At 34.9% G+C, this 13,490-nt stretch overlaps 1 protein-coding gene across 3 annotated transcripts in view; it reads left to right on the top strand.

Moving 5' to 3' along the window:
* The window catches only part of LOC126976320 (uncharacterized), a 129,255-nt gene that overhangs the window by 66,667 nt on the left and 49,098 nt on the right, over positions 1-13,490 (top strand). The window lies entirely within an intron of this gene.

The following is a 13,490-nucleotide window of genomic DNA, read 5'->3' as shown; positions in this document are numbered from 1 at the left end:
TTAATCGACATTTCAAATTCAAATTTTTCAATTGAAATATATCGAAAGTCAAAACCTTTTTTTTATAAAATTTCTATAGAATCAAATTTATAATTTTAATAGCCTGTCCGGCGGTCACTCCATTCTCAATATCAGGTATCATTAAGAAAGTCAATTATATAATAACCTTAGTAACAATAGTAACCTTTATCATATAAACGTCTTGTAATATTTCGTAATATATTACTTTTGGACATTTTCTGGGATCGTGTTGCAAAACCATATATCGCCCCACTTACTAATTCGACTTAACCAAGTAGTAGGCATAACAAGTTTATATTTTTTGTTTCTGGTGTTAACATTATGATTATGACAGTTCTCTAGAAAATTCGCTAATATGCCTATGTACACACATAACATAATCAAGAATATATTGAGCGGCAACAGGTGAAATGAAACATGACATAAAACATTTTTTCTAAATGATTCGATAATCCTTCTAATATTATATAATGAATAATTTAACAATGGCACTGCGATACGTATTGGAATACTGGGTCTCGAAATCTCAGGCGATTGGCAATTTCCTGGTCAATCTGGAAGGCAAACCCAAATTGACTTCGAATAAGCTAGGCTTCATTAATAGAGCACGGCAATACTTCAAGCCGGCCCATATTGTAGCTCTCTAAAAAGCGCAGGTTTGGCAACATAAGGGGTATTGCTGTCATCTCTGATCTGACGCACCCCTGTATTAGCTAGATCCATTTGACCGCATGGAACGCAAAGCAGCTTGAATTATCGGGGACCCAGTGCCCCAGTGAGTATTCCGAAGAGCTGTTTGACCTAATCCCGGCCACCGAATTTGATCTTGGGTCGATACGTCTCAAATACACCAAACATACATCTGGATATCTAGTGTTCTTCCACAATGTGGTTTTCAAGGAACTTTCAGGTACTTACAGTCAAATTGTTGAATGAGCTTTCTTGGACGGTGCTTCTAGGACAATAAGACATTGATACCTTCAAAAAAGCGAGCACATCTTCCTAAAAGTCCGTTCCTGTCATTTCTCTGGTGTTGCAGCGGTGATCATTTACATCAGGTCATCCATTTGCTCGTTTTTCCTCATATTTCAAAAGATTTTGCTTATAACATTGTGTAGTCCTCATATAAGATCTCTGTTATTCAGTTTATCACAGCGCGGATCGCTCCACGCCCGTCCGGTAGCTCTCGTAACAGTACTCTCCCGTGGTAATCAGCTAATCACTCGGAGAATCACTTGCCGCTCGTCTCATGGGACTTTCCCACCTTAACAACGACAATGCCGCGACACAATTGGGGCCTTTCTTTGAACATTTAGTTTAAAGACGAGCAATTATGCTGCAAATATAATAACGCGATTACCTCTGAACTCAATGTTCTTTGACCAGGCGTTCACAGGCTTGGTCGCTTTGTCTGTTGGTGTCGTTCCTTCGATTAAAAGATAACATTATAATGACAGTTGCTAGAAGAATATATACAATTTGACCACGGCCACTCATTGGCATTTGCAAATAAGTTAGAAATGCATAAACAAGATTTATATACCAGATAACCATTACTGATATCAACAGATGTCACCATTCATTAGCTGATGCTGTGATGCTGTCGTGAATCAATTATTTGTTGTAAATTGAATCACTAGGTACCACAGCACCGAACAATAAGACACTCTGATATCTGAGAGAGAAGAAACGGCACAAGAAACTCTTATAAACACTCTTTTTCAAAATAATACCATGAATGTAATGTTGTGTACAAGTAATTGCTGATGATAGACATAATCTGCTCCCCAGGCCACCTCATCGTAAAGATAATCTTCTTTTTTTATAAGACTTTTAAATTTATTTCTTCATGAATCATTAGTACTGACTTCTTTATAAAAGTTATTTAAAATGATTAGGATTAATATCGTATTTGTGAAAACTAAGCAGCTTTTACATTACCGCTTATAGTACCGATATAGTATGTATCCTTAAAACTTTTCTGTATGCCTATATAAGATACAATTCCGCCATACATTATTTTGTTATATATCTCAAAGTATTTGGACAGCGTTTTCATTGAAGGCTCCCAAACGGCTCAATTTCTGTGACTCCTCCAACAAATATCGTTAATATATACAAAAATATATGCAAAACCCTAACAAATTATATACTAAAACCTCCCTCGAGAACTACCCTATCTATTGGTGAAAACAGCATGAAAATCGGTGCAGTAGTTTTTGAGTTTATCGCGAATAGAAAGACGTACAGGTGCGGCGGAGGACTTAGTTATATAATATATAACTACACCTTGTGACGTACTCAACTATTGCGTAATACAATTATTATTAACTAAAATTATAAATATCATTTATATGTCAATATTATTAGTAAATAGATGGTTCCTTACTGCAAATTTATTGTTATTAGAGGTATACATTACATACGATTTCTTGTTATTTGGTTCAGTTCTCGCGGCAGACTACGGCATAGGCATGCCGCATAGCATGCTACATTGCTACTGCTTGTGACGGCGTCGTAGAGCGAGTCAGCGATGGCAGGTCCACGCATTGTGTTCTGGATGCTAGATGCTAATGACATTATCCACTCTGTTTTGTTATTAAGTTTAATGCTTTATTTTTTCTATTAATTCAACTATTTATATGTTTATATAAAGGTGTGTGAATTAATACAACCACTGAACTCAAATACGTATCTCAACTCAAGAGGTATCTCTTGTGGTTTTTTATGATCTTTTTATATTTTTATTTTTTCACTAAGTAGAAATGTTTGACTATTTTCTTGCATCAGTTTGCATGGATTGTATTCAAAATATAATAATAATGATAATATAGCCATTATTCAGATCTTAACTAACATAGATAACTAACAATACTCTAAAGCAAACATAAAACATTAGAAACAAAATAACTTATTCTAGTATTTGTATTTTTTTTTATTTTTTGTGGATCTGTTTGCCAATCGGCAAAGGCCGTTTGGCATGACTCCTCCAACCGTTTCCATTCGTGTCTTTCTTGAGCCACTCTGTTCCAAGTTACTCCTGCCACTTCCCTGATATCGTCCTCCCATCTTTTCTGGGGTCTACCTCTTTCCTTTTCCTTTCCCTGGGATACCATCTTGTCACTTTCTTGCTCCTTATTTGAGTCTTCTAATTTTGGATTTGACATCGATGTCTTTTGTTTTACTTCTGATGACGCGGTTTTTTAGTCTGTCTGATCTTTTCACGTTCAGAATACTTCTCTCCATAGCATATTGGTAAGTTGCGAGTTTGGTAAACATTTCACGAGTTTAAGTCCATGATTGGCAGCCATACATCGTATTCAAAATATAAAGTTTTTAATATTGATTTAATAGTGGCAATAAGCTTTTCGCCACTTCTTCTCATTAAAGCTTTTCCGAAATTGTGATATAAGGTTAAATATTCAACTTTGACATTCATAAGTGCTATTATTTTTATCTAAGTGTATTAAAATAAATTATTCCAACGTTAGTTGAATCACAATTACTGCAAATATCAAATCGAACCGAATCTTGTATTTTATATCTATAAGTCGTTTAGATTTTCGTTTTCCATATCTAAAATTATACATATTAAGTTGATTTACACTCTATTGGCAGTCAACTACACTAACTTAGACATTATTTAATCAGACATTATTTATATTAATATTAGAGGAATGTTTGAAGGCTATATTATAAGGCTAACTTTTTTGTAAGATTATACATATAACAATGTGAATATAATATGTGAGGCCGTATCCAAATATAACGAACGAAAGAAAAGTGATGGATGAAAGCAAAATAGTGTATAGTTCACCAATGGGAGGCTCCTTTACACAGGATGCCGGCTAGATAATGGGTACCACAACGGCGCCTATATCTGCCGTGAAGCAGTAATGTATAAACATTACTGTGTTTCGGTCTGAAGGGTGCCGTAGCTAGTGAAATTGCTGGGCAAATGAGACTTAACATCTTATGTCTCAAGGTGACGAGCGCAATTATATTGCCGCTCAGAATTTATGGGGTTTTTCAAGAATCCTGAGCGGCATTTTGTTGTAATGAATAGGGCGTATCAATCAACAACTGAACGTCTTGTTCGTCTTGTCTCTTATTTTCATAAAAAAGTGTGTGCGAACGGTTCATCGAACGTAAGTCAAGGATAATTGGTACAGGTGATGAAAATAATGGTCAGCATAGAATAAGTTTAAGGTTTAAGTCTTTTGAAATGAACCTGAAAGGACTTGTATACAATAGCTTCAACAGAATCGTATACTTGTTTCTGTAAACGAAACAAGATAGGTTTCGAAACAATTGATCATATGACACAGGTTACGGTGAGAAATACAGTTTACAGTTTAATTTAATAGTAATAAATATAATTGTTTTAATCTTCAAGTACCAAAATGCGTTATTCATGCTATTATAGTTAATCTGTGACATTACTTATTACAAGTTCTATTATTGCTATATTTTACAGCTAGTCTTAACAAAAATAAAACCTCTAAGTGACCAATCGTCATCCAAGTAGGTAGTGGAAAATATTCGTAGTTTTCTTTTATATCGGATGACGCGTTATGGAACGAATCAGTAATTAGACGAGCAAGAAGTGCTATTAACAATCCGATCCGATATTGATGAAGATCATTGTCCAATAAGCAACATTACCTATAAATGTATAGACGGAGCGGATTTATATTTCCAAATCAAATCAATCAAATTCACTTTATTCATGTAGATCAAAGAAATGACACTCATGAATGTCATAAGTTTTCTTTTCTTTTTAGATTTACCGCCACTTCGAATAAGTTTAGTGCTATAGCTTTAATGAGAAGAAGTATCAAGAAGCTCATTGCCACTCTTTTAAATCAACATTTACAGCTACATCTCTTTACAAATAATTTCAATTACAATATATATAAAGTGAAAAATATATAAAGTGATGCAACAAAAAAATACTCAAACGTCAAATCCTCAATGCCTTACACGAGTAAGTAAAAAAAGTTAATGTAAAATAATTTATGTAAAAGCTAGAGTCAAGGACTACCTCTGTCAAAGGATAAGTTTGGCTTTACAAAGAGGTAACGTTGCCAGCTTCATGGGCACCTTACCTGCCGATAGCGATCTTAATGATATTTTCTATTTGTAATTAATTAGTTTTGTTAGATTATTTAAGTTTTATTTTATTATTATTTATATAAATAGCGTTATTAATTATTAAGTCATATGTAAATAATTTGAAATATAACGGTTACCTTTCTATGTTTGCTTATCTTTTGAGACTGCAGTAAAATTCAATATACTAACAATCAGATATTATATTATGTAATAACCAAACTGAAAATGTATTTGAATTTAAATTTCCCTTAGCGATAAAACTAGAGTTATTGATTAGAGTAGATAGAGCATCAATCCACACATACCATTTCAAAAAGAATATAATAACTTTAATTTTAAAAACAGGAAGCAGAGTTTCTGGCTCATGAGCCAAGAACCGCCATGCATATTATGTTGCGAAGGAATACGTGGAAAATTATGTTATCTTTACTGTGTCAAGTTAATTTGTAAAGGTTAAATTGTCGAACGACTGTTTGGCTTTTACATGACACAAAATTTAATAATAACAAGATTTGACTTACAAATATGTTGGTCGTTAAAAAATATTAAATTAATAAGCTTGTAGTGAATTGTTTGAGACGATTAATCCCCAATAAGTTTTTTAATAATTAGAAATATTTGGCAGGAAAGTATGCAACTCTATCTATATGTTGTTAGATTCATGACAACACCATAATGGGGCCACAGGCGAGAGCGGGAGAGATTACGGAAGCGTTGAACGAATAATTTTCCGCGTCCATGGACTCGGGTAACTGTGAACGATTTGCAATGTGGCCACTGCTGCAGCGATTTATAAATTATTGTTTATATATTAAAATATGTTTTAACACTTCTATAGATCCCGTATAATAATACTGTGATGATGTTTTGGGTCAATATGAATCAGAATTGAACAAATTGAAAAAAAAAAAGAATAAAATGCGTGCATTATATTAAAAGACTGCAAATTAATACGTAAGTAGACTCATTATTACCAACACTATTTTAAGCGTAGTTGGTGAGAAATATTCGCTGACTCGCCAAGGAGATTATTTTTCAGAGCATAGCATTTCAAATGCACATCAATGCAAATCACATACAAAAAACTTTACTGTAATTAAGATATTTTAATACACCATATTCAACATATTTCGGAGTATATAGATATCAAGAATACAAGCTTATTACCGCAGTTTTGGTGGCCCCGCTATTAATGAGGAGAGTTCGCGGCAGGCGTCGACTAAGACACACCACACAGGCCTCCGCCCGATACCGGCGGTATCGAGCTGTTCCGCTTTGTCGAACATCGGACCAGAGCTATCGAGCACTAAACACTATTGTTCTTGTTATAAACCTATCTTAACGGACTTAATCCCGGCTTGCTTGCTGACAGACTGTTAGTAACTTAGTAACGTAACACCGCTCTGTATCCGAGGAGAAAAGTGACGAGAACAGAACGCGGTTTGAAGTCGGAGCTGCAGGTGTCCTTATCCCACTGACGATTGTGTCGGCCACGAGACACGCGACAGTTTGTGGTTTTAGAAATCTTAAATCTAAAAAGGTCTCAAGCTAACGCTTCGTCTTAGGCTCTTAATGGATGTAGAAGAATAATTTCTTTGTGAAACTTGTGAAAAACGGCAAAATGTGTGATTGGTTGCGTGTTTGAAGTACCGAGTCACCTAGCGAGCGTTCTTGTATTTGTGACAACCAGTTAAATATAATACCACATGAAAAGATAACTATATACCTATGCCGCACTGAATTCAAAGACTTTTGTAGATGTACATAAAAGTATTTGTATGTATCTGTACTTGTACGCCACATCAATGTAGATGTGGCGTTCAGGTAGATGCACTTTGGCGTCACGGGTTATCCTGCCTAAAATCGGCAAGCCGGATCAGTCGTCACGCCAGCATTAATGAAGTCATTCGCAGGGCATTTGGCGCTCTTAATATACCAGCTGTTTTAGAGCCAAATGGTATTACCGGCCGCTATGGCAAGCGTCCTGATGGAATGACGCTGGTAGCTTGGGCACGGGGAAGGACGCTGGTGTGGGACGCGACTTCCGTCGACACTCTGGCTCCTTCTCATGTCCAAGTTACGTCAGTTTGTGCTGGGGCTGCTGCTTCGACTGCCGAAGACAACAAGCGTCGCAAATATGTTGGTCTCTGTGATTCATACGTCTTTGTACCATTTGGTGTCGACACACTTGGCCCGTGGGGCCCAGAGGCGCGGAGAATGTACAAAATACTATCTCCGCGCCTCAATGAGGCTACTGGAAACCCAAGCGCTGGCAGCTATCTCGGTCAACGGATCAGCCTAGCTATCCAACGCAGAAATGCTGCCAGTATTCTTGGTACGCTTCCACGTAATGGTAGTTTTAATTTTATGTTGTCATAGTATTGTAAATATAGTTATAAGATATGTTTTGTTTGAATAATAAATATTTCATGTAAATACTTTTATTCAAAATCGTATTGAAAAATCACCTTTTGAATGTCATATTATATCACCAATTCGGTAGAGAAATGCCTCACACCGGAGGAAACGAAAGAAACTCAAGCTTACTTTTAATTAATTAAATTATTGTACAAGTCGGTCGATGTATTCTGTATACTTTCTAGAATCAGATTATTATTATTTAGATTTCTTTAATACGATATCTATATTTTTTTATGGAAGAGAAGAGGACAAACGAGCGTATGGGTCACGTGGTGTTAAGTGATCACCGCCGCCCAAATTCTCTTGTAAAACCAGAGGAATCACAGGAGCATTGCCGGCCTTCAAGGAAGTCGTACGCGCTTTTTTTAAAGGTACCCATGTTTTATCGCCCCGAAAACACCGCAAATGGAAGCTCCCCGTAATAAATGCTTCCTAAGCAGCGCCAAGTGATCTATCCGTGACCTATATTATAAATTTTAGATGGAGTCGTAGTGTCTACAAGCGTCAATTCGAATCCTGCATCAGCCGTAAAATGTTAGTACCAACAAAGTACGTTTTTTTTTACTCAATAACTGATATAGACTCTGAAATTTAAAGTCCTAACATTAAATGACCTGCTAAGTGTCAATCTGACTTACATCGAATACACCTTAACAACATCTGGAAAGAGTTTTAAATTAAAAATTTCAAATTAGTGTCAAACATACGTAGCATTAGAGCACAAACAAATAATACTATATATAGATCCTGAATTAATTCGATAACCATAACAAGTATTTTGATGTATAATAGGAATCTTTTAGAACGACTATGTGAGAAATGTACTGCAGCAACTATGAATGATGTAGTCTGACCATGTTCGTACATAAGGAAAGGCTTATAATATTTAAATACTGCACTGGCATTAGCAATGTATGCACATAAATAAGTAATAACGGAATTTGCATCGTATAGAAATACAAAGACTTTACTTAGAGCAGCGTGCAGAAAGCACAGTAACCTAGTCTGACACAGGTATGCACCGTATATACATGTGATTGAAGTGAAACTGCCCGTTATTATATCCGCAGCAGTGGACGACTACCAACTATCAATACTAATTACAATTGATAATGAAACGTTCCATGTTACAAATAACAGTTAAAGTATGGAAGAAATTGGTATAACATGAGATTTGTTACAACTTCTTTATAGTAATAAGGTTAAACGAAGTAGTTCTCCTTCCCCATTTCCTTCTAATGTGGAGTCGATGTGACGAGTTATGTCTATTGTATTAGTGTTGTGTCTTCATCTCTTTAGTTTTCCTTCAACCATTATTTCGTCCATTCTTTTAATTTGGTGGATTTTTTTCTATATGTGATGAACTTTGTTTATTTGTTTCAGCCTCATTTTTTATGACTATATGGAACGAGCCAATTGCAAGTCAGTGCCGCTCATGATTATATATTATTGTTGAGACATGAGATGTTAAATCTCATTTGCCCAGTAATTTCACTAGCTACCGCGTCCTTCAAACCCAAACACAGTAATGTTTACACATCTACTTCACGGCAAAGATAGGAGCCGTATCTTCACATTTATATTATCATCGCATCGAATTAATTAGGATTCGAAAACCGTTACGGAGATCTTGATGTCAATTTGTAGGAATATAAACGTATTACTAAATGGCCAAATGAGAGGAATAAAAGTGTTTAAATAACCTCATTTACCATTAAATACAATATTTAAAGCAATAAAATCAAATGAATATTGTGTTCAAATCACATATTTACAATACTAACAATTGAATACATCTAACATTAAATGAGCTCCTATAATTAATTATATGACACTAATTTCCGAGGGACGAAGGTCATTAATACTTAAAAGAGTTTCCATCGATTGTTCTGTGATAATAATTACCTAATAATATATACACTACAGAAAGTTATTATTAAACTTTATTGTTAATGTTTACTTGTATTGATTTCAACTTGAAAAATTAATTCTGCCTAAGCCAAAGAGATGGGCAAATTACTTTTAATTACAAGTTCGTTCTATGACAAGTGGAAATTACTTGAAAAACCTAGACATATTTTCTACCGTTAACATGATCCATTTAAACGGTTACAAGATAACTCCATTTATTGGACTATTAAGTATAGGACTCAAAAATCGTGTTGATGATAAAAATTGGATCTATAATTTTTCAAATTCAAATATTTTTTATTCAAAATATGTAATGATATCATTTTATTGTTAGTCAAAAACTACCACTCATTCGAAAAAGAATGCCTCAGACCTGAAAAGAACGGGCGCAAGAAATTCAGCGGTCTTCTTGTTTTTCATAAAAATATGAATATTATGTAATATCGTACAATAAAATTTATTGTAATAGCCTGAGGTCGGTCGCTCCATTCCCAATCTGTGGTATCGTTAAGAAACTCACTTCTGTTATTTTTACCTTAATTAACCTTTACCACACTAACGTTTTTTACCATTCTTTTGAATTTTGTAATACATTTGTTTTGAACATTTTCTGGGATCATGTTGTAAAAGCATTAACATTAAACCCACAAAAGACTTACTAACTTGACTTAGCCGAGTAGTAGGCATTTTTTTATATCCGTTCCTGGTGTTAACATTATGGTTTCGACAGTTTCTAGCAAATTTACTTATGTGCCTATATACATACTTAACATTATCAAGTATATATAATATATTTATCGATCAACTCCAGTATTGAGAAATATTCTGGACTGGCTGTTTATATATATATTATGATGGAAGATGGACAGTTCACAGTCTGCATAGCAACACCTTCATATGAAAACTAGTCTATTTAAATACCAGTAATAATTGATGTACTACGTAGGTGGCCAACTCGTCCCAGACTACTTATAACTCGGGAATCCTGCTCACGAACGGGGCTGGGTCTGTGAGTGGGTGGTGGGTTGTTCTCAGTGGGTTTAACGTGTTGTAAACTATCACCAGATGACACCGAGCTCGCCGGATCTGACACATTAGCATCTGATGATTAAGTGTATCTCTATGTTTCACTTGCAATACTATTATTACATTTGAGTCGCCCGCGCCGCTCAGAACCGATATTATTCTCTTTTCTTTCGCGCCATTACAATTATATTTTTATGTCAATGAGGGACAAGACGAACAGGACGTTCAGCTGATGGTAAATGATGCCCATTACAATTCAGTGCTGCTCAGGATTCTTGAAATCCCAAACATTCTGAGCGGCACTATAATTGCGCTAGTCACCTTGAGACAAGATGTTAAGCCACATTTGCCCAGTAATTCCACTAGCTACACATTACTGTTTCACGGCAGAAAAAGGCGCCGTTGTGGTACCAGTAATCTCACTAGAATTCTCGTTAGTCACTCATAGTCTAGTCTAAACTTAGGTCGACCTGTGATTCGACAAATGAGGAAATGCCGCGGATGTTCATAGTAGTTTGGTGCTCCTCTAATAGAGTTATTTATAATATGCGACCAAGAGACTCGCTTCGGGAAACTTTCAAGTTAATAAACATCCTAACCCTTCCCTCATCATATATGTATATTAATATAATTTATGTCCGAAAATATATTACCGAATTCAAGAAAAAATGTGATTTGAATTCATTCAATTCAATAAGAAAGAATAAACTGTACGTGCCGTTTAATAAGTTAGCTAGAATTAAGGACACCATCATATTCAATTTTACAATACAACACCAGAAAGTATATTTAGTACTCATCATCAGCCGGAAGACGTCCACTGCTGGACAAAGGCCTCCCCAAAGATTTCCACGACGATCAGTCCTGCGCTGCCCTCAACGTATTCTCACGATCTTGACCAGACCGTCGGTCCATCTTGTGGGGAGCCTACCAATACTGCGTCCTCCGGTATCATTATTATTATATTTAGTACTCAATCAGCACAAATTCAAGAAATATAATGATTATTCTTTGACAAAGAAGGTAAAGTAGGTTATATAGAGGATAATGATGCCATAGACAAGAACTATTCTTGTCTGGTTCTGGGCAGGCCACCTAAAATTTTATAAGGTTATATTAAATAGGCTGAGCAATTGTGTTATCTTATTAAAGATGGGCTGGTAGTTTCTTATCAGTTCTTCTCCCCATGTCAAAGCCCCATTACGAACAGATATTAAAGTAAGTAATTAATTATAAATAAACAAACTAAACAGAATACAAAAATAATAGTTAATAAATACAAAGCTTACTGTAAATAACTAACAATTAATATACATCAAAGTACCGTTCATCCATTCCTCTCACTAAATTGTTCTTCCAATATGATATGTTATGGTCACTCCCATTGGTAAATAAATATATTTATATTCTATTCCTACCAATATAGTACCGTTTAGATTTATAAATGTAATCTCAGTAGCGGGGTAAATTACTTAAAATATCAAAATGTCAAAATTCATGTTTATTATTTTTGTTACCCATAAAACTACCTACATGGTTAACTCTAAATTTAGATCAAACATTTCAACGTTGTAGAGAAGTCTACAACAAAACAATTATTGACTGTACGTTGTAGTATATATATATATATATATATACAGTTCGTAAAGAAATGGAGTCGCGATTGTTATTAGCGTGCGGCGTGCACGCGTCGACCTTGAACCGGCGACCCTCGCGGCAGTTCAACGGTACTCTGTGCTCTCGGCCTACTGATTACTAAACAGTATCGTCAGTATCGTGGTTCGTGACGACAACATAGTCTTCTGTCACAGCTTCCTCCAGAGGTTATGACTTTTTTATTAAACAATACGTTATGTTGTATTATATTATAAACGCTATAGCGGGACTCGAAGGATCGGAAATTAGGTAAAATAAATATAACCAGTGAGGCTCTTTTGCACAGGATACCGGTTAGATTATGGCGCCTATTTCTGCTGTGAAGCAGTAATGTGTACACATTATTATGTTTCAGTCTGAAGGGCGCCGCAGCTGGTGAAATTACTGGGCAAATGAGAGTTGAGACTTAACATCAAAGTGACGAGCGCAGTTTTAGTGACGCTCAGAATTTTTGGGTTTTTTGAAGAATCCTATCAATAATAATATAATGATCAAAAATATATGAAAGTGACAGCCACGCGACTTACATCACATTGTCTATGACATGACATGTAATTCCTGTGTTGTAACAGACTTTACATCAGGTGAACCACTGTTTGTCCTTCGCTTCCATTACAATAGATCGCACAAATTTATCTTAAACATTGTTTTTTTTAATTAAATGGCTTTAATGATGAAAAGGATAATAAAGATGTTGATAATACACTGTACAATAAATCAAATTAAAAGAAATTAAAATCACTTTTGGACACTTATGAATGTCAAGTTTCTTTTCTTTTGACATTTACCGCCACTTTGCTAAAAGTTGAGCTTTAATGATAAGAAGTGGAAAGAAACTCTTTGCTCTTGGACAAAATAGATGTCCCGAAACCTCAACGGACAAAGTTTAAAAACAGATATTTTAAAGTTTCTCGTCAATATTTTAAATAAAATATATCAAAATAATAAAAAAAAGATTTCCAAAAAGATTATTCCAAAGAAAAACATTAAATAAAATGTTGTTTAAAAATATTTAAAAAAAACTACCTATTGCACTTCCGTTAAATATTTTTGGTACGGTTTTAGTCTCACATTTTTTTCGCAGTTTGATCGCACAGCAAAAATCCCTATCTACTCCAAGCCTGCCTGGCTTATATATTCTAAATATATTTTTAAGGAACTTCGTTCCAAAAACAGAAGAAGTCCACTGACTTTCATGCGTCCGTTCTTATTTATTTATTTAATATGGAAGCTTGAGGCAAAATTTGTCCAATGTGTGGTTTTTGACGTTCAATAAGTGATTTCATATACTATTCTGAATAAAAATATTAGAATTTAGCACTACAAGTGACGTTTATTTC

Source organism: Leptidea sinapis, chromosome 40 (assembly GCF_905404315.1).
Source record: "Leptidea sinapis chromosome 40, ilLepSina1.1, whole genome shotgun sequence".
Lineage (NCBI taxonomy): Eukaryota > Metazoa > Arthropoda > Insecta > Lepidoptera > Pieridae > Leptidea > Leptidea sinapis.
This window is presented reverse-complemented; position numbering and strand designations above follow the sequence as displayed.